The sequence below is a fragment of the Tamandua tetradactyla genome, chromosome 10 (genome assembly GCF_023851605.1).
Source record: "Tamandua tetradactyla isolate mTamTet1 chromosome 10, mTamTet1.pri, whole genome shotgun sequence".
Taxonomy (NCBI): Eukaryota; Metazoa; Chordata; class Mammalia; order Pilosa; family Myrmecophagidae; genus Tamandua; species Tamandua tetradactyla.
Window position 1 is genome coordinate 109,261,348 of NC_135336.1, and position 27,360 is coordinate 109,288,707.

The window sequence follows — 27,360 nt, forward strand, 5'->3', positions numbered from 1 at the left end:
CGAATGCTGAGATGAGGTAAGCTAAGCTGTTTGGGCTGTGCTATGCTGCGCGCTCTCATTTAAGCACCAGAAAATTAAGTCAAATGTCATTCATTGCAGCAGGCATGCCTCCTAGCTGACCACAGATGTAATTAGCAAAAGATGAAATTCATGTACCACTGGCTCATGTCTGCAGCAACAAAACTAGGTGCCTTCACCTGGCCAAGCTGACAACTGAGTCTAACTACCACACTCATGGTACTGAGCATTGTGTTGAATGTTCCAGTCAGCAAACCTTTGGTCCAACAGCCATAATTTGACTGTTCTCTCACAGTGTCCTGTAGGAGAGCTCTGTGGACTGCCTTCTCCATGTCTATTCTGAGATGGCAAGCATGTGAAATATGTCCCAGTTCAGTCCTTCATGCTGCATCAGACAGATTGGTCAAGTTATACATGCTCCTAATATGTGCATAAGGTTTGCTCTGCCCCCTATAGAACCAAGACCAGGGACCTGAACCCAGCTGGTGAGGGATTTGGGGAGGGGCTGGCCAGGGTTCCATGAGATCCTATCATTTTTAAGTGGCCTTTTGCTTGATGTAGTGCTTGCCCTGTGACTGCAACACTCTGACTTTTTTTCTGGAGCTTTTAGAAAGATGGTGCCAGCTGTTGATTGTTGCTTAAAGTTTCTCTGCTATCCTGATGACCAGAAACTATTCAGTGCAGCTGTTTTAAGCTATTGATTTAGATTGGTTTGCTCACAGCTATATATAACTGCAATAATAATTAAATCACTTTACCTCTCTCATTCTCAACTTTCCATCTATAACATGGGGATAATTTTATTGAGACCTATCTCACCAGCTTGTTATAGGAATAATATGAATTGTATATATAAACTTGCTTCATAAGCTATAAGAATCTATGGAGAAGCAATTTATTATAATTATTATATAATTATTATAATTATCACTCTAATTCATCCATACCTTGGAAGGAATACAAAAAGAGCATGGGTCCTTCTCTCAAGGATCAATGATATTACCTCTTGTTTCATTATTATTTATTCTAACCACATGAAGATGATGGCATCATCAATAGAAAAAATTTTAAATTGTAAACAATAGTGTCTGGAGCAGGAGGAGGAAATCAGAAATCAAGAAGTGAGTTTAAGAGAAATAATACAACATTCTCTTTTTCCTTATTTAGCCCTTTTGAAGAGCTCAGATCAGAAGGGCTTTTCCAAGCCTGTTTTACAAGGCACTGAACCTTTGTTCTCTCCAGCTTCAAGCATGGAAGCTTAGCACTAGACAATTTCCTCTTCTTCACTTACAACACATTGCCTCTGTTCCCTCTTCTCTTTCTTCTCTCCCCCTGTATACTTATAACCTGTCTCTCTAACAAGATGCAAACTTCTTTAAAGAAGGAGTCCAGAGATTCTTCATATTTGTGACACAAGAATAATCATCACAGCACTTTTTAAATAGAAGTTACCAAATGCATGCTTATAAAATAGGCAAAGATAAAATCCAAACAGTGAAAATAAGTTTTGAAACTGTTTAGTAAAGGGTCAGTGATTATTTACTACTGAGCTCCTTTTTTTTAACTGAAAATTGAGAATTAAACTACTAATTTCACCTGATTTTAAAATTCCTATTATTTTTATTTTCTAGGTTACAGGATTTTCCCCTAGTCTTCATTAGTTTCATCCGCCAAATATTTTAGCTCCTGCCCTCTTCCAGGCTCATTTTGGGATTGCACTTCCTGAGTCCCCATGGCACATAGTTGTGGTGAGTTGTGAGTGTGAGTGGCATGTGTCTCTTTGGGTGGATCCTTTTAAGTTCTGATTCTGGAACCTCCCAGACCTCCTGGCAGTCATCTGCAAGGCTCCAAGTAGTGACTGCTCCATTTGCCTGGCTTCCTTGGTGACGATGATGAGTAGAAATACCCTCTCTCCCTACTGACCTGTAATGGATATGTTGCATGAATCACAAAAAAACCTTTGTTTCAGTTAAGCCCTTAAGATGTGTTTTTGCCCTGTTTTCTTCTTGTCATGGTCAGCTTCATGTGTCAACTTGGCCAAGTGGTGGTACCTGTTTGTCTGGTTGGGCAAGTGCGGGCCTATTTGTTGGAACGAGGACATTTCATTGAATTAGATCATGATCACATCAGCTGCATCCACAGCTGATTCTATTTGTAATTAGTCAAGAGGTATGTCTTCTGCAATGAGTGATGCTCAGTCTAATCACTGGAAGCCTTTTAAGGTGGATTCAGAGAGGCAGGTGAGCCTCTCCTGTGAAGTTTGTCCAGACCCTCCTTGGAATGTCTGCTTCACAGCCCGCAGTCACATGAGACACTTATATAAATTTTATATTTATGAGTGTTCCCTGTTGATTCTGTTTCTCTAGAGAACCCTAACTAATACATTTCTTATAGCATAACTTTCTGATATAGCCTACTTGTTACAACCCCTAACTCGTAGTGGCCAGTGTTGATTGATGGGTTTGGCAAAATTGGAAAGCAGAAGAATCACAGCTTAGGTATAATTCCTCTCCTTTCCAAATCTTTGTCAGCAGAATATAAATTACTTTAACAATTTGGCACTTAACTGAGATGCCAAATTGTTACCATAGACACACAGCCTGCAGTTCATCTAGTGACTGAATTATTTGATATTTTTCAGGCTTTCCAAGATCCATGTTTAGCTTTAGGTTAAAATAGTCTATAGTGCTCAACTTATATCTGGAATTGTCTTAAATGGGTTCCCCAGAAAACAGGCTCTGAGACAGGGATTTGCATGAAGAACCTTTACTGGGAGTGCCATCTAGAAGAACACCTGTAGTGGAATGCCAAAAACAAAGCTGGCCAGAGGGAGAAGCTCAACTGTGATGTGGTTACAACAAAGGCCTCAGCTGATAGTGTGGGGAGCTGATTAAATAGCCTTCTAGAGTTGTTGTCCTGGTTGATGCAAAGGAACTGGTTTTTGCATTCCTTTATCAACCAATCTTTGGCAATGGGCAGCCACAGGAGAGAAGCATAACCTTCAGTTGGGCGGTGGAGGGTCACAGCCATGAGCCCCTGCAGCCAACACTCTAGGCAGCTGGAGAAACTTGTGCCTCTGTCCTGAAGGGAGCTTCTGTGTGGTACAACACAGCATCCACCACTACAGGATTATGCAATTTTAATAAAGTTATTGGAAGCCTGCCACCAGGTTGCCCCCTATCTAAACCATTTAGCCTGAGTTTTTGTCCACAATGATCTTTCCACTAGTACAGCTGATTCTCTATCTCCAGTTGTCAAAAGTGTACTGAGACTTAAGGATTCAGCTCAAACAACATCACTTCTAGAAAATTTCTCTTGACAGCTGTTCTAGTTTGCTAGCTGCTGGAATGCAGCTATATCAAGAATGGAATGGCTTTTCAAAAGGGGAATTTAATAAGTGGCTAGTTTACAGTTCTAAGGCTGAGAAAATGTCCCAATTAAAACAAGGCTATAAAAATGTCCAATCAAAGGCATCCAGAGAAAGATACCTTGGTTCAAGAAGACTGATGAAGTTTAGGGTTTCTCTCTCAAGTGAGAAGGCACATGGTGAACAAAGTCACAATTTCTCTCTCAGCCAGAAGGGTACATGGCGAGCAAGGTGTCATCCACTAGCTTTCTCTCCTGGCTTCTTGTTTCATGAAGCTCCCCAGGAGGCTCTTTCCTTCATCTCCAAAGGTCACTGGCTTGTGGGCTCTCTGCTTCTCGTGGCTATGTCATTCATCTCTACTCTCTCTGAATCTCCTTCATTCTCCAAAATACTTCCTCTTTTATAGGACTTCAGAAACTAATCAAGACCCACCCAAATGGGTGGAGACATGCCTCTGCCTAATTGAGCTTAACACTCACTCTTGATTAAATCACATCTCCACGGAGATAATTTGATTACAGTTTCAAACATACAGTATTGAATAGGGATTATTCTACCTTTATGAAATGGGATTTTGATTAAAGCATGGCTTTTCTAGGGGACATGCATCATTTCAAACCAGCACAATGGTGTTCCCAATCATGATCTTCCCTTCTTGTGGACTTTCCTTGCACTTTGCACCAATACTGTGTTGTAAATGTGCCTGTGTGCAAAAGGGCCCTCTAGAGGATGACTGTGGGGTTCTTCCTCAAACCTGGGGCAGAGAGAATCAGTCATGGAAGATGGTGGAGGGACAGGCTAAGGGGTCAATGCAGGGACACTCTAGGGGACACTGGCTTCTCCAGGTGATACTAAGCCTGTGAGTCTCAGAGTGCATGCCATATCTTATATGTCACAGTCTTCTCTCTTTCTGCATCATACTCTCAAATTTCTTCTCATTTTTATTCCTGAAGCTTTAGAAAAGGATTGTTAAAATTCTCCCTATTGGGTTGTCTTACTCCACAGGCTTAATGGGAGAGTGGATCATTTCAATTCCTTCTCAGGTCTTCTGCCCTCATTCACCACCCTAACTTTATTCCCACCATGGCTGGAATCTGCATGTGATTGTGGTATTAATTAGTGGGAGATTTCTCCAAGGGCAATGAGAGTCTGAGCTATGTGGTCCAACTGGCCTTTCCAAGTGGAAATCCTCCCTCCACAGCCAATCTTTGGTTATCTGTTTAATTATTGTTTTGTAGGGGAAGTAATTACTTTATATATGAATCACTATTATTTGTGGCCAAATTATGGTCTTCATTAGACTGTAAATTACTTGAGATAAAGAGTACATTTAGGAAAATCACTAGAAGTCTTAATTTCCCTATTTGCAAACTGAATGGCTTTAATTCTTCAAGGACCTTTCCATCTGCAGACCTTGCTGATTTTAAGAGTCAGCCTAAAATGATAGGATGTCCCAATTCCAGCAAGGTTGAAAATGCCTTATCTCTGGTTTCTGTATTAATTTGCTGGCAGATATGTTGCCTAAGTCTTTTTATTACTGTCAAGTAAAATAACTGCCCTGGAACAGAGAGAGAGCACAGGAAAATAAAACATGGAAATTTCACAACAGCTATCCTCAGGAACTCAGGAGCCATTTGACTTAAAGCAGATTGAAATTTTAGGAGAAAAATAGAATATGTAAACTGCTTTCTCATTTGCTTTATTTCCTCTTTAAACAACCAATCTCTATCTCCCCACAGATTTCTCCTAAAAAGAAACACATGCACAGTTGACCGGTAATTTAAATCACAATTAAGCTTCCAATTAGGAGGTATCTCTGTCATAAATCTGCTGTTAATCCTCTGGTGTTCCATTAAGTTCCCTTATCTTCTTAAACAGCAAGATCCCAGTTTTATTTTTCCTAAACATAAAATGCTGAATTATAGCTTATTTATGAGGTTCATGAATAAGACTAATTTGATTGCCATTTTCAGAGAAATTCTCAACAGGTTATTACACTCCTAGACCCCATGAACTCATAAAAAATACACAAAATGAAAATGACTTCTAATTAGTTTTCCATGCAGAAATGCTGGCAACATTTCTTTATATAAAAGGAAGATGCCACCAACCATAACTACTGAGAACATTTCCTCCTGCTACTCCTGCTCAGCACTTCTACCTACATTAAATCTAATATGTTTTTTATCAACACTTACAAATCTACCTTTCAGCCTTTTCTAGCATTTATCTCTAATGGGGCACTGCTTCTGCACTAAGAATTACTCCCAGTGAGCAATGTCTAAAGTTGGTTCAGATTTTACTTTATTGACCTAAACTTGAGTCCCCGCTGTAAATCCAAACTTGATTGGGAATTCCAGAACCTTTGGTGAAATAGGCCATCTGGGTTCCATTGACTTGAGGTTTCAGGACTCACAGGGAAGGAAGACTTATTCAAGGACTTAAGACTGAAAGCTACCTGTAGGGCAATGTAATATTGCTCCAAAAAGCTATGCTTTATAATCAGTAAAACAAGAACTGTTATCCACTACAGTATTAAACTTCACAGAGGCTAAATTTTTGTTGTGGTGTCCACTGATATTGTAAGCACTCAAATATTCATTGAATGAATAGATGGATTTTAGTACACTCTGATCAAAGCCTAGCTCCCAACCCCAGCTTCTTCATCTATAAAATGGAGATAATAGCAAGAATTGTTGTATTTCATGAAGTAACTTTGGGAAGTGCTTGGCATCACACATGTATATATCTATATTTTAAGCAATACATTACATATTAATAATAATCCTCATAAATAAGATGACAAGCTAAATCTGAAGTAAAAGTTTATTTTAAATCCTTGAAGAGCAGACATGAGAAAAGCTTATTGAAAAGTTGCAAACATAGTTCTTGAGTGTGAAGGACTGAATGGATACTTAAATTTATGCAAAGGTAGAGCAATGATCCTCTGCTGAAAAATAAAGATTCTGGACATTACCACCAAGGGACTGAACTGCTTTCCCAATATTGTAACATACTGACGTTATTGTAGGAAGTAATAGACTGTTTCTTTCCTAAGTACTTTATGTTTCTAGACCATGCAATGCTTATACATTACTGCTTGTACTTACAGACGTAAATGAAGTGTTTTTCAAGAAGTTTTTCAATCACATAGAAGATTGGGAGAGAGGACCTAGAAATGGCAAGAAAGACCTACTCACATGATCTTCATCACACACTGAGGGAGAACCAGGCTTGAATTGCTGACACCCCACCTGAACTCCACAGTGAATGTCCTATAAAATATGGTGTTTTTAAGATAAAATACCCAAGCTCTCAAATGTACTGATGTCATTCCATTACATGTGAGGTCCTTTGGGGACCAAAGGGTGAGGCAATATTCTTATGGATAGGAATAGGGATTGGGGAGATAGGAGTACTGGGAGAGTAGAGACCAAAAGCTAATAAACACAGGCCTATCAATTCCTGTTGACCACCCAACCAAAGCAGAAAAGAGGTGAAGTGGAAGTCAATGTTGCCAAATAGTGCTAGAACGGGAAATGGAGGGGAGATAGTGATTAAGACAATTCCTGTGTGTCTATGCATGTTAATATTTAATGGAGGATGCAACTAATTACCTAGAAATTTAAACAAGGGGTAACTAACAAAAGTAAAACAATCAACTTTCACTTGCAAGTTTTCATTTGGAAAACAGAGAACAGGTGTTTCTCTGGTTTGAAAAGAATGGCCACCATTTCAGCTTTTGTTTGTTAAGTTTCTTATTCACTTAAGAAATATGGGGCACAAATCTGTGTCAGGAACTGGGCTTGGTGCTAGATTTGCAGAGCCTAATAAAGCAAATCTACTGACACCAAGGAGCTCATAGTCTAGTGGAGGAGACAGACAAACAAATACAGTAATGTGAGCAGGAGACTGTATATGTGAGAGTGGGACCCAAAGGAAGGGTAATTAAACCTGGTTAGCCAAAGAGGAAGTAGTGATACTTGAATTATATTGTTTCAATCTGAAGCTGAAGTCATTCCCATAATGTGGCAGAAAGTTGATTGTATTTTATAGGGCAAAAAATGTAGAACCAGGGGGTGAAGCCTATGGTGTTGTGAAAGTCCTTTGGAGCATAAAGCTAGAAAGTGTACTCCAAGGCAGATTTCTCAGCCGTATGTCATGGTGGTCATTGGTGGTGTTACACAGATAGCACATAATCTAATTTCTAGCAGGTACAAAGTCTTGGATGTTAAGTCAATGAGAAATAATCACTACCATTAACTTACTGAACCTTAAAATATTGAATATTTTGTGGAATATATTGTGCACTTCAAATTTAGTATTTTTTCAAGTCTTGTTTCTTCTTTTACTCTATTATTTCTCTTTACCTTGTTCAGAAAGCAGCAAATTAAACCCCTTATGTTCAACCAATCTGTAACTGTTTACTATGTGCTAGGCACTGAAGCATATCACAAAGGCGGAATATAGGTGAGAAGAAATTTTTGGATAAAATTTAAGGTTTTATAGAAAAGGATACAAATAATTCTTCCAGGAATGATCAAATAAATAAATACACGTGTGTGTCTGTGTGTGAAGAGAGAATGAGCATTTCAGGGAAAGTTTTCAGCATGAGCAAAAGCAAAGAGATATGGAAGAGGACATGATGTTTCAGGAATGAAAAAAAGTTCTTTAAGATGGCACATAAAATACCCCATAATCTGGCTTCTTGGATGTCCCATACTAAATTTTGCTATATATTGCTTCCATTTTATGTTTATATTCTATGCCCTTGCTTGTGCAGTCTACTCTATTCAAAATGCCCTTCACTTCATCTCTTGCTCTGGTTTCTGCCTCTATACATGTCTCTGAGTACAGAACCATCTTAGCATCCCAGCACCTTGGCATAATGTAGACATTCTATAAACACTAACATTCATTTATTTATTCATCCATCCATTAACAAAGTTACCGAGTACTTTCTTTTTGTCATTGGTTGGTGCTTGGTTTACAGAAGTGAAACAAAAAGGTATGGTAACATTTAAAGAACAAACAGCAGTAGATGAGTCTGAGAAAGTAGGTTGAGAAGACATTATGGAAGGACAGACATGCTGCCTTAAAGAGATTAGAATTAATTCTGTAGGCAATTTTCACCAAAGGTTTGGATAGAAGGAATAGATATCATCATATTTAGATTTAGAAACATATATATCATGTAGAATTTTAGAGAGGGCAAAGACCAGTGGCTAATAAGGCCTACTGAAGTAGGAATTCAAGTCGGAAGTGGAAGAGGAAACACTTGTGACTGTAGATGCCTGTGACACAATTTAATAGCTAGAGCTCTTCTCTCTAAGAACACAGAGCCCAAGTCTATTTGCACGTAGTTAGAACTGAGTTTGGTGGTAGGAAGGGAACCAAATGGACAAGGAACAGGCAGATTTCTATGGATTTGAAGTAAAAAGTAATAAGGCTTTTGGAATTGATGCAAATGTTCTAAGAAATGATCATGATGATGAATATATAATTCTGTGATAAAAAGAATGTTCATATTGTATGTTGATTGGTTTTATTAATAAAATTTTTTTAAAAGTAATAAGGGACCAACGTGAATGGAAAACAGTGAAATGAGAATAACACCTGAGGAAGAGGAGCCAATAACTGTCCCCTTGAAGGAAGGGGGGTGGCAAAGCACAGAGAGGCAAGAGGCAACTCTGATTATAAACCAACATGGAAGGGATAAAAGTAAAAAATAGCTAGGAAAACTGAAAAGACAAACACGAAAGTACAAATAAGCTGGACTTCTATAGAGGAGGAATCACTATTATTCAGGAAAAGCTATATTGAATATGGAATGTGAGAGTCTGAAAGGTTCTGGTAGGAACAAAACAAAGATGACTGATGTTCCTCATGAAAATTAAAAGAGAAGACCTCCTCCAACAGGTTCTACTGAGCTTCATTTTATAAACTTAAAGAAATAGTGGATAAAACATAACAAACCAATACTATAAACCATATACAAGCTCAGAAACAAAACAAAAGAAAGGGAAATTCCCAGTGCCAGAAACAAACTGAAAAGTAGAAGAGCAGAGCAGCCCTCCAGCATTTCACACTTGGTTACAGGCCTCAGGGGCCAGTGGCTGAGGGTTTAGTGCTGGAGAATAAGGCTGTGAGGAGCTGGAAGTAGGCCCTCAGGTAAAACCTGACCCTGAAAGAACTGTCAGCCACTGGAAATAGAAAACTTCTACCTGGGGCTTTGGGGATAGACCAAATGTACCAGTGAGAAATAAAAACTCCAGGCCTGCAATGGATCTAAATTTAAAATATCTGCATAAATCAGGAACCCACGAGCTGAGAAACTGTCATCTCAAAATACTCCAGGATCATTAAGAGCCCAAACCCTGGCAGAAGCAAATGTATAACTGCTCTGAAGAGACTCTCTTACAACTCAGGGCATAAGAGACCCCTATAAACAAAAGCACCTACCAAAGCAGAAAACCATATGAAGAAATAAATCACCCTTTGTGAGAGTCAGCTAATGTAAGCAGAAGAATTAGGAACTCAAAAACTGGACAAAATATAATTATCTGAAAGAGAAGATAAAATAAAGACATTTAACGAGGTTAAAGAGATAAAATAATAGAAATCATAATGAAAGAATAGGCATATTTCACAAACACTCAGTCAGAATATCTAATATTGAAAACAACATCATCACTGAAATGAAAAGGAATGGGTACAATTAGATCCTGTAGGTGAATAAATACAGTTACCTTTTTCTAAGTTTGTCAGACAGATTGTACTTGGCATATAACAGTTCAAAATAATTGTGCTAAAAATAAAACATCAAAAATATGCTGCTACTCTGCCAGACACCCAGGTTCGATTCCTGAAGCCTGCCCATGCCTCCCCCCACCCACACACAAAAAAAAGGCGACTCAATACAATTTTTTACAAACCTCCTTCATTATCAATTCATCCCCTCAAACCCCAAATTAATCTCTCAAAAAAAGTGAATCATTCTTTCCTTATTTCTGCAGTAAAATCCTTTGGTTTTTTTTCCCCCTCCTATCCTAGGTTCCAAGGAGGGAAGATACATCCAGTAAGAACTATTTCACACGCTAAAATTTAAAAAAGTATGGTCAGGGTAAGAGAGGGTTCCTGCTAGTACTCTACAAGAGTAGAAGACCTGACTTCCGGAGAAGATGGCGGCTTAGTAAGACGCGCGGGTCTTAGTTCCTCCTCCAGAAAAGCAACTAAAGAAACAGAAACAATACGAAACAGCTCCCGGAGTCACGACAGAGACCAAAAAGACAGCGTACCCCATTCTGGAACAGCTGAACGGGCAGGGAGAATCTGCTGCGGTGAGCTACCCGAGGGGCGCGCGTTTTCCCGGCCGGGGCGGCTGGCGACTGGGGTCCCCTCCACGCACCTGGCTCCCCGGTCTGACTGGGAACGTTGGATAGCGGGGCCCTCCCGTCACGCTTGGCGTTTCGGGCCAGCTGGGCAATTAGGACCGGCACTCTCCCAAGCCGCGGCGGCCAGTGACCCCCACCTCCACGCGCGGTTTCCCGGCCGACTGCCCTGCAGACAGACGAGCGCCACGAGCGCCACCTACTGGGCAGGAAAAGAAAAACAGAGCCCAGAGATTTCACAGAAAAAGCTTTCAACCAGCTGTGTAACACACCCAGGGAAATCTGATCAAATGCCCAGACACCAGCAGAAAATAATGGATGACGCTCGGAAAATTGAAGATATGGCCCAGTCAAAGGAACAAACCAATAGTTCAAATGAGATACAGGAGCTGAGACAACTAATGCTGAATATACGAACAGAAATGGAAATATTCTTCAAAAACCAAATCAATAAATTGAGGGAGGACATGAAGAAGACATGGGCTGAACAAAAAGAAGAAATAGAAAATCTGAAAAAACAAATCACAGAACTTATGGGAGTGAAGGACAAAGAAGAAAAAATGGAAAAAACAATGGATACCTACAATGGTAGATCTAAAGAGGCAGAAGCTACAATTAGTGAACTGGAGGATGGAACATCTGAATTCCAAAAAGAAACAGAACTATAGGGAAAAGAATGGAAAAACTTGAGCAGGGGATCAGGGAACTGAATGACAATATAAAGCGCACAAATATACGTGTTGTGGGTGTCCCAGAAGGAGAAGAGAAGGGAAAAGGAGGAGAAAACCTAATGGAAGAAATTATCACTGAAAATTTCCCAACTCTTATGAAAGACCTAAATTTACAGATCCAAGAAGTGCAGCGCACCCCAAAGAAAATAGACCCAAATAGGCGTTCTCCAAGACACTTACTAGTTAGAATGTCAGAGGTCAAAGAGAAAGAGAGGATCTTGAAAGCAGCAAGAGAAAAACAATCCATCACATACAAGGGAAACCCAATAAGACTATGTGTAGATTTCTCAGCAGAAACCATGGAAGCTAGAAGACAGTGGGATGATATATTTAAATTACTAAAAGAGAAAAACTGCCAACCAAGACTCCTATATCCAGCAAAATTGTCCTTCAAAAATGAAGGAGAAATTAAAACATTTATAGACAAAAAGTCACTGAGAGAATTTGTGACCAAGAGACCAGCTCTGCAAGAAATACTAAAGGGAGCACTAGAGTCAGATACGAAAAGACAGAAGAGAGAGGTATGGAGTAAAGTGTAGAAAGAAGGAAAATCAGATATGATATATATAATACAAAAGCCAAAATGGTAGAGGAAAATATTATCCAAACAGTAATAATACTAAAAGTTAATGAACTGTATTTCCCAATCAAAAGACATAGAATGGCAGAATGGATTACGACCCAGCAATACCACTGCTAAGTATCTACTCAAGGGACTTAAGGGCAAAGACACAGACGGACATTTGCACACCAGTGTTTATAGCAGCATTATCTACAATTGCAAAGAGATGGAAACAGCCAAAATGTTCATCAACAGACGAGTGGCTAAACAAACTGTGGCGTATACCTACGATGGAATATTATGCAGCTTTAAGACAGACTAAACTTATGAAGCATGTAATAACATGGATGGACCTAGAGAACATTATGCTGAGTGAGTCTAGCCCAAAACTAAAGGACAAATACTGTAAGGTCCCACTGATGTGAACCGACATTTGAGAATCAGCTTGGAATATATCATTGGTAACAGAGACCAGCAGGAGTTAGAAACAGGGTAAGATAATGGGTAATTGGAGCTGAAGGGATACAGACTGTGCAACAGGACTAGATACAAAAACTCAAAAATGGACAGCACAATAATACCTAAGTGTAATGTAACTATGTTGGAACACTGAATGAAGCTGCACCTGAAATATGGTTTTTTGTTTGTTTGTTTGTGTGTTTGTATCTTTTGTTTTTGTTTTTTTCTTTTTCCTTTATATATATATATATATATTATTAGTATTATTATTTTAATTCTCTTCTCTATATTAACATTCTATATTTTTTTCTGCTGTTTTGCTAGTTCTTTTCCTAAATCGATGCAAATGTACTAAGAAATGATGATCATACATCTATGTGATGATACTAAGAATTACTGAGTGCATTTGTAGAATGGAATGATTTCTAAATGTTGTGTTAATTTCTTTTCTTTTTTTTGATTAATAAAAAAATTAAAAAAAAAAAAAAGAGTAGAAGACCTAATCTGTCTCTTAGGTCTCAGTTTGTGACTTTGTGTCCCCTTGCTGCTGCTGTTGCCTTCTATGTAAGGGCTAAGGTTCCACTAATCTGCCGGATTTCTGCTTGCTGTAGCTACTGCCTGCCAATATCAATACTTTCAAAGGTTTTTGATCCATGGTGACAAAACAAAAAAAGTGCTATATTTATATGACATCTACCCTACAGTTATCTTTATTTCCAGGCCTCAGTCCCCCATATTGGAGTTGTAAAGTGGCTTTGTGCCTTGGTCTTTCCTCTTCCTTATAGGAGAGATATATTCTTCTATATTATATATTCTCTATATTATAGAGAATACATCTCTCCTATAAGTTTCAGTTGGAAAAGAAACACCCAAAGGCATTTTGGAGAGAGATAAAACCAAGTGAAGGAAGGTAGAGAGGGGAAGGAAGGTAATCTCAGGAGGGAGACTTGTAAGTCAGCCATTAGTACGGTTCAACTGTACTATATTTAAAATTCATATGATGCTTAATATGTGGAATATATCTAAACTATAATGGAAATTCCTTAGTGTTTCTGGCATGCACTAAGATTTTTAAGAGAAGTAGTTAGATGTGTGTATTTTTATAACCACCCAGAAGACCCTATCCATTGAAAGTGCATTTGCATGTACACTTTCATCCATTTGACCTAAGTATATCAGTGGATTGTTTATCTGTCAAAGTATTTGCAAAGGCCACTGCTTGTCTGTCTTACAGTTACCAGCTGAACTGTATCTCCCAAACAGGTATGTCCTAATCTGCAATTCTGTGAATGTGATCCTATTTAGAAATAAGATCTTAGAAGATGCAGTTAGTTAAAACAAGGTCGAACTAGATTATCGTGGACTCTAATCTGATATGACTGTGTCCTTATGCAAAGAGGAGATTTGGACACACAGAGACATATAGGAAAGTAGGTCATCTGAAGAAAGAGGCAGATATTTCCACAAGTCAAGGAATGCCAAAGACATTTCTGGCAGATGCCAGAAACTAAAAGAGGCTAAGATGTATTCTCTCCTATAAGTTTCAGATGGAGCATGGCCCTGTGGGCATCTTGATTTTTGACTTCTAACCTCCAGAATTGTAAGACAATTTCCTGTTGTTTGAAGTCACCCAGTTTATGGTACTTTGTTATGACAGTCTTAAGAAACAAAGATTCTCCCCAAGGAATAATGTAATTTCATAACGATAAAATCCACGTTAGAGGTTGTTGGCTAAAGTTCCTTTTCATTTCCATTTCATTACAAAATGATGAAAAGGACATAGTTGCAAGTAAATGTATAAGATAGGTGAGGCAGGAACCAAGGGTGACAAAGATAACTGTCGGAACAAATTGATATTAGGCCACTACCAATATGAGAGTAAAAAAAGTAATTCTTATATAAAGATTCACAAACTTATTTTAGTCTCTTAAGTAGAGAAACTATTTAAAACAGAACCTATTCTTGGTAGTTTAAGACTAGTGTGGATAACAGCAGAGCAATTGGGAGACTGTGCTAGTTTAAAATTGTTATGCACCCCAGAAAAGCTATGTTCTTTAATTGCTCTTGTGGATACAGACCTATTGTGGGCAGGATCTTCTGACTAGTTTGTTTCCGTGGAGAAGTGACCCATGCAACTCAAGGTGGGTCTTATTCCTCCTTACTTAACATTGAAATGATAAAATGATAGTAAAAACAGAGACAGCTGATGTTTAGAGAGAAAAGGAACACCCAAAGGCATTTTTGAGAAAGAGAAAGCCAAGAGAAGGAAGGGAGAAAAAGTAAAAACACCCTGGAACTGCAAGGAACACTCACCTGTAGGACATAGAATCTCAGAGAGAAAGTTAGTGGAATCAGAAGCTAAAAGCAAGGCAAGTTGCAAAGCACCAGCAGATGCCAGCCACATGCCTTCTGATGTGACAGAGGAAAGGCCTTTGGCCTTTCTTCAGAGTCAAGGTATCTTTCTCTTGCTGCCTGAATTTGGACATTTTCAGGAACTTAGACCTATAAATTTATAACCTAAATAAACACCAACCCATTTCTGGGATATTGCATTTGAGCAGCTTTAGCAAACTGAAACAGACCGAGAAAGCAACTTTCAATACATGCCCTAAAACAGCCTATTGGTTGCACCCTCTTTTTATACCTCATCTAGAACTACATCAAACTCATTCCAGAACTAAGCCCTTCCTAACTCATTAGTATCAATGTGCTCAATGGTGAACAAACCAGAAATTTTATTTCTTTAAGGAACAACAAACAGGATTGGCTATTAGTGGGACTTTCTATACATAAACTGAGTAGTATACAATATTTTGGTTTATGCTAGGAAGCCAGTCTGCCTGGGAATAAATCCAGCCTTCTTCACTTGCTACTTGGACAGGATGTTGACCCCTTCTGTGGCTCAGTTTTCCCATGTGTAAAATGAAAAAACTAAAAAAAAAAAACGATGGATTTCATAAGCTCGCGTCAGAACTTTAAAGAGCCATTGAAATACAGACTGTCATTCAAAGCTCAATAAATACTAGGTAGAATAACGGGTTTCCAGAATAGTTCCCTGAAATGCTTAGTTCTGCTATTAATTATCATTACAAGTGCTTTTCAATGCAAGAAGGTGAGCACCTCTTTGTCTAGCATCTCCTATCTGCCCCCACAGTTTCCTCTCCGCATCTCAGGACAGGGGTCGGCAGCGAGGACTGTTTATCTTTCGGATGCTGAGGCCGGGTGGAAAGGCCAGCCCCGGTCAGCTGTTGTCGGCAGGTAGCGGATCTTGTACACCGTCCTACCAAAGAGCAGCTTCCCTTTTTGAGGGCCCTGAAGCCAAGCCGGGTGATAGTGACTCATCAAGTCGAAGGAGGACCTGCGCGCCGGAGAGGCTACCCGACTCTCCGCACAGGCGCTGGGCGGAGACCGCAGCTCTAGGCGCCGGCACACCCTCCAGGCCCGGGAGGACCCGGAGCTTCTGGGACGTGGCCTGCGAGGGGGCGGAGCCTGAAGCGGGTTCATCGGCGGCGGGGCGGGGCCAACGCGGCAGGAGGCCCCGAGGACCGGGAGCTTCTGGGGCGTGGCCTGCGAGGGGGCGGAGCCTGAAGCGGGTTCATCGGCGGCGGGGCGGGGCCAACGCGGCAGGAGGCCCCGAGGACCGGGAGCTTCTGGGGCGTGGCCTGCGAGGGGGGCGGAGCCTGAAGCGGGTTCATCGGCGGCGGGGCGGGGCCTGCGAGGGGGCGGAGCCTGAAGCGGGTTCATCGGCGGCGGGGCGGGGCAAGCGCGGCAGGAGGCCCCGAGGCGAGGCTTGGACTGCCGTGCTGGGCCGGCACCGAGATGAAAGGATGCCGCCTGCTTTTTCAGTCCTCGAGGCCGTGCTGTCAGTCACATGGAGCCACCATTACTGAGACCCTCTTTCCTATCTTCTGGTCATTTTTATCGTCCTATTGGAGAGAAAAAGTGGAACCGCCAAGTACGGCAGCAAAAGAAATGGGCTGTGGAGGTGGGGTCTCTTACTCACTCCGACATTCAAAGGAATCAACTGGTGCGGCGCCCACCGTATGGACATGACCGATGTGGTAGCCATCGCGATGGCAGGGTTTCCCCATAACCGCAGAAGCCTGGCAGGTTTGACCCACATACTCCACCCTTGTGACCCGGCGGGAGGAGGTTTCATGGCACCTCTCTGCCCACGTGCCTGAGGAGGCGGGAGGTGAGTGTGACCTTAATCCAGTTGGGCTTGACTTCTGGTCAGGAGGCGAGTGGGACAGGGGCCTTGGGCTGGAATTAAGTGTAAAGAGTTCCTGACAAAAGTGACTAATTCCTGTGCGTCCTTGGAGTGGAGGAGAGAAGATGTTGTTAGATAGGCCTGAAGAGGTGAGGGAACAGCCTGAGTCAAAGCAAGATGCTGTAGGATAAATGGAATTCATAAATATCTACTGATGGCTTCTGAGTCGTTCCTTGGGGACATAGTGGTGAATGTAGGTAAAGCTCTTATAGAGGTTGGTTAAATAAATGAATACTGCTTTTTATCAGCTTTAGTGCTGTGAAGGACAAAGAAAGCAGAGGGGGTAGATAGAGATACCTTTTATAATGCAAAGTCAGGAAAGTGACTTTTGACCAAAAGACGTGGGTGCAGTAAAGAAGAGTGAGCCACTCCAGTACCCGGGAGAAGCACTTTGTGTGTAAAGGGAGTGGGATGTGAAATAATCAGTAGTCAGGCGAAGTAGAGTGTGATAAGGTAGAAGACAAGCATGGAAAAACAGAGGAAATGCTGAGAGGTTTGATTTTTAGGTTGAAAAATTTAGTTACCTTTCAGGTAGTGAACATCTCTTGCTTGTTTTTAAGTAGGGGAAAGATACTGTCTAGCTTGGTGAGTCACTGTTTTATTTCTGTTGGATTATCGTTCCTATGTTTTAGTCTCTCACATTTCACTATGATTCCAGATTTGCATTCCACTTACGTTGTGTTGTTTTTGCTTGGAACAGAATTGATCTGTGGCCTGTTTGACAGCCAGCAGTTTACCAGCCCAACTTCATAGTGAAAATGCATATTAAGCCCATCATTCTTGAGGGATTCGAGTCCTCTGCCCAGAGAACCCAAGTCAGTGGTTTTGATCACCTCTTTCATGCTATCACTGGTTTAAATGCAGTAGGAAGTCCAGCATATTGGACTCCATTTGGTTTTTGGTAGGCATCTCTAACCTGTCTCAGGTAGAATGTAAACTCTCTTCTTTATGTGAATTTATTTAAAAGGAATTCTCTTTGAACTTAAGAGATTTGTAAGTGTTCTCATTTGTGTTTTTGCAGGTTTTTTTGTTTTTACTTTTACCTTGGTACTGTGTTTTGTACTTTATGTGGAATTATCTTATGTATCACTGCAACCCTTTAAGATAAGTACTATTATCGCTCCATTTTTAGGTAAGAGAATAGAGATTTAGAGGGATTGCAGATGGTTTGTTTTGTTTTGCCATAGCTGCTGGAATGCAATACAACAAAAATGGTTTGGGATTTATTAACGTAAAATTTACAGTTCTAAGGCCATGAAAATGTCCCAGTTAAGACATCAACAGAACAAGCCTTGGACTCTGAAGACAGGCTGCTGGTATCTGGAGCTGGTGTCTGCTGGTCCTTCATTCCCAGATCTTGTTGCTTTCAGCTTTTGGTTTCAGTGGCCTCCTCTCTGAGCTTCTGTGGGTCCTCTTTTACCAACTCCGGGGCTTTCCTCTCCAGGCTGTCTCTGTGTTTTTCCCAGTTGCTACTTTTTCCTTGTCCTTTAAATTCTCATAAAGGATTCCAGTAAAGGATTAAGCCCACTTTGAATTAGTGGGTCACATCTCCATTGAAACAACCTAATCAAAAGGCCCCACCCACACAGGCCTGTATCCACAAGAAAGGATTAAAAGAACATGGCCTTTTCTGGGTTACATAACTTTAAATCAGTTCCCAAGTTCAGGAACAGCTCTCAAACTCAGGTATGGTGATTTAAGGCAATCTCGTTCCTTTTTTATCTCCTGTGCATTGTAATACTTTCTTAGGACTTACAAATGGGATCAGATGAGAATTTCTTAGGCACTGTCTTCCCTTAAATCTTTCAGTGTACTCATTGGTAAGTAAGTAGAAAATTCAGAGTTGATGTGTTCCTGTTGAGAAAGGCACCCATTGCAAGTTGTTTCCTCTCTTCTTTGTTAGTAGATATGGTGCCTTGCCCTTGACTGCTTAATAGATATTATATTCATGGGTTTTCCAAAAGCAAGGAATTCATTTTCCATGTTAGTTTGTGCAATATGGTTTTGTTATTGATAAACCTTCTTTTTTATTTTAGATCTGAGCTTCTAATTTACAATATTTAGTTTATAAAAATGGGCACACTGGTATTACTAAAGCCTCAGTGTCAATCATCTTTGATAATTCTGACAAAAAGCAAAGTCCTTTAGGAGTTGAGGTTCATAATGAAATCACAGTAACAAGGCAGGTGAGTTGCTACTAAACATTTGAATACCTAGGGACTTGCATGTCTGATGGGTTTTTAGCAATATGGCTTGCAAAAAGTGCTGGAGAGAAATTCATGAGCAAAATTTATGCAGTTTTTTAAAAAAACTATCTTCCTGTGTCAAAATTTTGATCATGCAGATTCCACTATAAACTAAAAGAGCTGAAATAGAGTTGTAAAGTTACCCATCTGGTATAAGTTCTCAACCATACTTGAATCTGGAATGAGTACTTGTATTTACTGTGCTGGAAAACCTCTGCTACCCAGAATCTTGATTTTTTTCTAAGGTAACCCATTCCATGTTTTGTCAGGTCTAATTAGAAAGGTAGTCCTATAACTTGAGGCAAAATCTGTAGTCTCAAAGTTTTACATGTTAATCCTTGTTCTCTTAAAAGTACCAAATCTCATTATTCTGTGTTCCAATATTATAAAGTACAATTATAAAGTACCAATATAATGAAGTGATCCATTATATTTTCTAGGCTAAATATCACCAGTTCTCTCACTTGATATTTAGTGGGTTCCAGTTCCTTTACTTGTCTGACCACTATAAATATGTTCCAGTTTTTTACATCTTTTTTGCCCCTAATGTATGTGCATTAGTCAGGGTTCTTTAGAGCACCAGTTTTTCTTTAGAGAACCAGTTATTTACAGTGTCTGTCTGTAAATATTTTAAACTCATCTTCATTTTTTTCCTTATTCTATCATCTGGTAACTTTTATTCTAGATATTAATTCCATGAGTTTGCTCATATTTAATTCACATTAACGAGATCATGCCATAATTTTCCTTATGTGTCTGGCTTATTTCACTTGACATAATATTTTCAAGTTTCATCCATGTTGTGGCATGCATCAGGACTGCATTCCTTCTTATAGATGAATAACATTCCATCATACATACATACATATATATATATACATACCACATTTTGTTTATGCATTATCATTAGTTGACGGACACTTGGGTTGTTTCTATATTTTGGTAATTGTGAATAATGTCTCTATAAACATCGATGTGCAAATGTATGTTCCCATCTCGGCTTTCAGTTCTTCTGAATATATACCTAGTAGTGGGATGACTGGATCATATGGCAGTTCTGTACTTAGCTTCCTGAGGAACCAAACTGTCCCCCACAGTGCTGTACTAGTTTACATTCCCAGCAGTGGTGAATAAGTGTTCCCATGTCTCCACATCCTCTCCAACACTTGTAGATTTCTGTTTAATAGTGGGTATTCTAGTAGGTGTGAAGTGAAATCTCATTGTGGTTTTGATATTTATTTCCTAATAGCTAGTAAAGTTGAGCATCTTTTCATGTGCTTTTTAGTCATTTGTATATCCTCACATGTCAGTTCATGTCTTTTGCCCATTTTTTAATTGGGTTGTTTGTTCCAGAAAGAAATATGATTTTCACATTGCTGGATTTGATGTGTGGATATTTTATTTGTGCATCTATATTTTTAAGAGATATTGGTATATAGTTTCCTTTTCTTATTATGCCTTTGCTTGGGTTTATTAATCAGGTTATATTGGCCTCATAGAATGGGTTGAAAATAGTTACCTCCATTTCATTTCTTGAAAGAGCTTGTGAAAATGTGGTATTAATTCTAATTTAAATGTTTTCTAGAATTTACTCATGAAGCCATCTGAGCCGTAACTGTTCTTATGAGGAGTATGTTTTGACTAATTTAATTACTTTATTTGCTATAGTTATACTCAGATTTTCTAATTCTTTTTTATACATTTTGGTAGTTTGCTTCTTTTCAGGAATTTGACCATTTCATCTAAGTGATCAATTTGTTGTCATTTATTTGATCATAGTAATCCCATCAAATTCCTTTTATTTCTGTAAGTTCAGCATTAGTGTCACCGCTCACAAATGTGTTCCCATAATGCATCTTGTAACAGCTCACTTCACAGTAACACAAACCAGGTATCCAAGCCGAGGAACCTGAAGCATAACCATCAGCCAGCACCAGAACTTTCTACAAAGTTAGAGAGGAAGCAGTGCTTGGTGATGCTCCCATTTTGGATATCTGGCCTCAAACCTGTGAGTCAATTTATTACAATTGTTTACTCCAATGTCAAATATGTCATAGTTTCCTGCTAAACTTAAACACATGTAAATGTGAATTACTCAATTCTCCCTCTGCTGTTGATTTCTTTTTCATTCCATTGTAGTCAGATAATCATTCTTTGTGTGATTTCCATCCATTTAATTTACTATAGTTTGATTTATAGCTTAAATTATGTAAGGCCTGGAGAATGTCCCAAGTGTAATTGAGAAGATTACATATATTGCTGGTTTTGATGAGCTTTCTAAAGATCTAAATTTTTAATTGCTTTCTTAAAAGTTGGTCTAGAAATTATATGACCCATATATCTTAACTTATCAAAATCTACATTAGATTTATAATAGCTTAATTCCTCTGAAGTAAAAAAAATCTCTAAGTAGTGTCATTCCATCCACCATTTTTGGTCCTTTTATTGTAGTACATATTGTATCTATTTATGTTATCTGTTTATGTTATATTTCACAACACATTGCTGTAATCATTATCTTACATATGATTTTATCCCTAAAAGGGCTAAAATTAGAATGGAGAGCAAGTATATATTTATAAAGTTTGCTACACTGATCTCCCTATTAAACATTTATGATTTTCATTACTTTTTCCTATAGATTTCAGTTACTGGCTGGTGTAGTTTCCTTTTGCCAATACAGCTCTTCTTCAACATATTTCCTTTAAATTTTATTGTCAAATATATTACATTTTTATATGTTATAAGCCACATAATGAATTACATACATCTAATTTTAATTCCCTTTAAATCAGTTAAGGGAATTAAAAGGAAAAACAAATCAATTATGCCAGTTTTTATATTTTCAAACATGATTTTCTTTAATTGATTGTTTTCATTTCTTTGTGTTAATTCAGACTATATATGGTGTCACTTGTTTCCAAGCTAAATATAAATTATTTTTATAACTTTATGCAAGGCAGATCATATAAGCAAATATAGATGTCAGTATTTCACTCTCTTTTTTGAAAAGAGCATTTTTTATTTTTTATTTTTAAATATAAATTTCTTGTTGACAGGGATTTACTTTGATCATGTCTATTGTGGCTTACTGGACTCCAAGTTCTTGATGAGAAGTCAGTTATTAATCTCACTGGTTACATGTTTTGTGCATAAAGTGTCTTGCCTTCAACATTTTATTTAACATTGTATTTCAGCAGTTTAACAGTAATGTCTCTGGCCATGTATCTTTTTGAGGTTACATATTTGGAGTTTGCTAAACTTCTTTGGTGTGGAGATTAATGTTTTCAATTTCTCAGTCATTGTTTCTTAGCATATTACTTTGGTCCCATTTTATCTTTTTTCTTCCATTACTCCACTATGTGCATGATGGTGTGCTTAATAACCTTGTCTCATATTTCTCCAAGACTCTGTTATTTTTTCTTCACTGTCTTCTCACTGTTCTTCAGAATACAGTCCCTAATGATCTATTGTCATGTTTGCTTATATTTCATTCTGCCAGCTCAATACTTCCTTAGAGCCCCTTTAGTAATTTTTTTCAGCTATTTTATTTTCAACTCCTTTATTTCTATTTGTTTCTTTTACACAATTTCCATTCTTTCACAATGTTGTCATCAGACTATCCTTTAAGTTCTTAAATTTTATTCTTTAAAAACAAATTCTTTCTTTACTTCTTTAGTTTTTGAACATGTGCATATTACCTATACTGATGTATTTGTCAGCGATGGGCTACATTTGGGCCCCTTCAAAGTAGTTCCTACTGCCTGCTTTTTTTTCTTTCTATGGTCACACTATGTGTCATATCTGTTACTTTGAATGTCTTATTTTTTATTTAAAACTGGATATTGATAAAATCTATTGCATAAATTCTGGATCCTTATTTTCCTACCCCTAGTATATTGAGTCATACATTGATATGGCCATTCTTTTTTTTATTATTTTATTTTTGTATACTGAATGGTGGGGTCACATTTCATTCTTTTTCCATGTGAGTATCCCATTATTGCAGCACCATTTGCTAAATTTTCATTGGGTTGGTTTATTTTTTGGTTTGCTTCTTTGTTTCTTTGGGAAAGTACATGGGCTGGAAATTGAACCTGCGTCTTCCACATGGCAGGAAAGAATTCTACCACTGAACTACCATTGCACCCCCCATTCATTTATTTTTAAGGCTTAGCTGAACTCTCTCTGTGAAGGCTCTTTCACCTGCAGTGTGCAGACACTGAAGATTATATTCATATTTTTACATGTTTCATGTAGCCCAAGCACTAAGGGCAAACTGTGAGTCAGCATAAGTCAGTTATTATTCAGAGTTTCTGCTTAAGCCTATTTCTCCTTCTTAGACAGTTAGAATTTTAAATTTTACCGTTGTGTGCATGTACAGCTTGGAGGTTGCTCCCAAGTTCATTGACGTTTCATTGTTTCACATTCGGTAAGGGACGAGTAGCTTGGATATTCCCTCTCTGATTTCTCTTAAAAGGGTGCAGATTTGGGTAACCACACAGTATTTCTTACTTTCAGTCATGCATGCCATATTACTCTTTTTTCTTTTCTTTTGTTTCTGGTTTATTTTGTCTCACCAAATGTCCCACATATTCATTCACATCTTTGCATGCCTCATGACTTTGTTCCTTTGCATAGCAGCACAACATTCATTAATAAGTATACACCCCTGTTCATCAATCTACTTCTCCATCAGTGCATCCTTCAGCCACCTGCATTCATTGGGCATCATGTATAGAGGCCAAAGTCCATGGTCCATCACCATTCTCAATTTTTAGATAATTCCATTGCTCTCAATAGAAAGAAAACCAATAAACACACTCTCGCCAAATAGAAAATTTAAACCTCTTAACTCTTGTCACTCCCCTAATTATTAACCTCTGCTGTTGTTGTGGTAGTGCTAATGGTTTCCCTTTTGAACACAGAAAATGGTATGCAATAGCAGTTTTTCCCCAGAACCCTGGACTTAAACCGCTTTGTGCAAGAATCATATCTTTGAAGTAATTCTTGCAAGAACTAATTAATATTTCTAGCATTAATCAGTGGGACACATATGTCTATGCAACCCCTTTCAATCTTGTTCATCTTCAATATGGTAATATTACTTATAGAGCCACTAGAGAAACACCTTCATTTCTATCTATTCCCTTACATTGAAGTTCAACCTCATTAGCTAATGGTTCACCTGTCTCTAGCTTCTATGTTTCTCCAAGTCCCAGATATTCTGTGATATAAGCCTCTGATTATACCTCTATGCTGTTCATAAAAGTGGAGTCATAGATTATTCTTTTGTGTCTGGCTTATTTCACTCAGCATTATGTCCTCAAGTCTCATCCATCTTGTCATGTGCTACTACATTGCTAAAAGAAATTAAAGGAGACCTAAATAGGTGGAAAAACATTCCCTGCTCATAGGTAGGATGGCTAAATATAGTTAAGACATCAATTATCTCCAAATTGATCTACAGATTCAACACAGCACCAATCAAAATTCCAATAATTTACTTTTTTTTTTATTAATTAACGGAAAAAAAGAAATTAACCCAACATTTAGAAATCATACCATTCTACACCAATAATTTACTTTTGAAGATTTGGAAAAGCAAATTACCAAATTCATCTGGAAGGGAAAAAGACCTCAAGTACTTAAAAGCATCTTAAGAAAAGAAGAACAATGCGTAAGGATTAACACTCCCTGATTTTAAAGCCTATTATAAAGTCACAGTGGTCAAAAAAGCATGGTACTGACACAAAGATAGAAGCCCACCAAATCTATGGTGAACTGATTTTTGATAAGGCCCCCAAATCCTCTGAAATGGGAAAAAATAGTCTATTCAATAATTGGGCATGAAAGAACTGGAAATCAATAGCCAGAAGAATGAAAGAGGACCCCCATCTTACATCCTACACAAAAATGAACTCAAAATATAAGAACTAGCACCATAAAGCTTTTAGAAGAAAATGTCGGGAGACATCTTCAAGACCTAGTAATTGGAGGTAGCTTCCTAAACTTTGCATCCAAAGTACAAGCAAAGTACAAGAAAAAATAGATAAATGGGAACTCCTCAAAATTGAATTCTTCTGCACCTCAAAAGACTTGATCAAAAAGGTGAAAAGGCAGCCAACTCAATGGGAGAAAACTTTGGAAATCGCATATCAGACAAAGGTTTGATTTCCTGTATAGACAAGGAAATCATACAACTCAACAACAAAAGAACAAATAACTCAGTCACAAAAGGGGCTAAAATATATGAATAGGCATTTTTGTGAAGAGCAAATACAGATGGCTCAAAAGCACATGAAGAGATACTCATTTTCATTGGCTAACAGGGAAATGCAGGTAAAGATTACAATGTAACCCACCTCACACCTGTAAGAATGGCTGCTATTAAATAAACAGGAAACTATAAATGTTAAAAGGGATGTGGAGAAATTGAGACACTTATGAACTGTTGATGGGGTTGTAAAATGGTGCAGCCACTATAGAAGACTGGTGTTTCCTTAGGAAACCAAATATCGAGTTGCCCTGTGACCCAGCAATAGCACTATTTGGTTTATATATAACCAGAAAAGCTGAAAGCAATGATAAAAACAGACATTTACACACCGATGTTCACAGCAACATTATTTACAGTCACTGAAACATGGAAACAAACCAAATGCCCATCAACAGACAAGTGGATCAATAAAATTTGGCATACATATATGATGGAATATTATGCAGCATTAAGACAAAGAGACATCCTGAAGCACATGACAAGATGGATGACGCTTGAGGACACAATGCTGAGTGAAATAAGCCAGGCAGAAAAGGATATTATATGATTCCACTTTTATGAACAGCATAGAGGTATAATCAGAGGCTTATATTACAAAATATATTGGTCTTAGAGAAACATAGAAGCTAGAGATAGGTGAACTGTTAGCTAATGAGGTTGAACTTCAATGTAAGGGAGTAGATAGAAGTGAAAGTGGTTCTCTAGTGGGTCTATAAGTAATATTACCATATTGAAGATGAACAAGATTGAAAGGGGTTGCAGAGACATATGTGTCCCACTGATTAACGCTAGAAATATTAATTAGTTCTTGCAAGAATTACTTAAAAGATATGATTCTTGCACAAAGAGGTTTAAATTCAGGGTAATGGGGAAAAACTGCTATTGCATATCATTTGCTGTGTTCAAAAGGAAACCATTAGCACTACCACAATGTAGTTTTCTGTGTACAAGCCTTTTATATCCCTAGTTAAGTTCATTCCTAATTATTTAATTCTTTTAGTTGCTATTTTGAATGGAATTTTATCCTTAACTGACACCTCAGCTAGCTCATTGCTTGTGTATAGAAATGTTACTGATTTTTGCACATTAATTTTCTAACCCACCACCTTACTGAATTTGTTTATTTGCTCAAATAACTTTGCTTTAATTTTCTCAGAATCTTCCAAGTATAGTATCATATCATCTGCAAATAATGAGAGTTTTACTTCTTCCCTTCCAATTTGGATGCCTTTATTTCTTTGTCTTGCCTGATTGCTCTGGTTAGAACTTCTAGCATAATGCTGAATAATAGGGATGACAGTGGGCATCCTTGTCTTGTTCCTGATGTTAGGGGGAAAGCTTTCAGTTTTTCTCTATTGAGTACAATGCTGGCTGTCAGTTTTTCATATATTCCCTTTCTCCATCTTGAGGTAGTTACCTTTAATTCCTATCTTTTGGAGTGTTTTTGTCAGAAAAGGGTGCTGAATTTTGTCAAATGCTTTTTCAGTGTCAATCCAGATGATCATGTGATTTTCCCTTTTGATTTGTTAATGTGATATATTAATGTGCTGTATTAATTTATTTTCTTGGGTTGAAGCATACTTGCATTCCTCGTATAAATTGCACTTGGTCATGGTATATAATTCTTTTAATGTGTTGTTGGATTCAATTTGCTAATATGTTATTGAGAATTTTTTGCATCTGTGTTCATTAAGGACATTGGCCTGCAGTTTTCTTTCTTACAGCATCTTTACCCAGTTTTTTTTATTTTTTTAATTTTTAAATTTTTTATTTATTTATTTTTTATTAATTAAAGAAAAAAAAGAAATTAACACAACATTTAGAAATCATTCCATTCTACATATGCAATCAGTAATTCTTAACATCATCACATAGATGCATGATCATCATTTCTTAGTACATTTGCATCGATTTAAAAAAAGAACTAGCAAAACAACAGAAAAAGATATAGAATGTTAATATAGAGAAAAAAATAAAAATAATAATAATAGTAAAAAAAAGACACAAACAAACAAACAAACAGACAAACAAAAAAA

At 38.1% G+C, this 27,360-nt stretch overlaps 1 protein-coding gene across 3 annotated transcripts in view; it reads left to right on the top strand.

Moving 5' to 3' along the window:
• The first annotated feature begins 1,654 nt into the window (after positions 1-1,654).
• Positions 1,655-27,360, top strand: part of LOC143648798 (uncharacterized) — a 303,168-nt gene continuing 277,462 nt past the window's right edge. For 2 of the 3 annotated variants that reach the window (XR_013158773.1, XR_013158789.1), the window contains exon 1: positions 16,276-16,723. The gene's annotated coding sequence lies outside the window, so the exon portion shown is untranslated. Of the gene's footprint in view, positions 1,767-6,497; positions 6,652-16,275; positions 16,724-27,360 lie in introns of those variants that run through there. The other variant, XR_013158774.1, reaches the window with a different exon arrangement.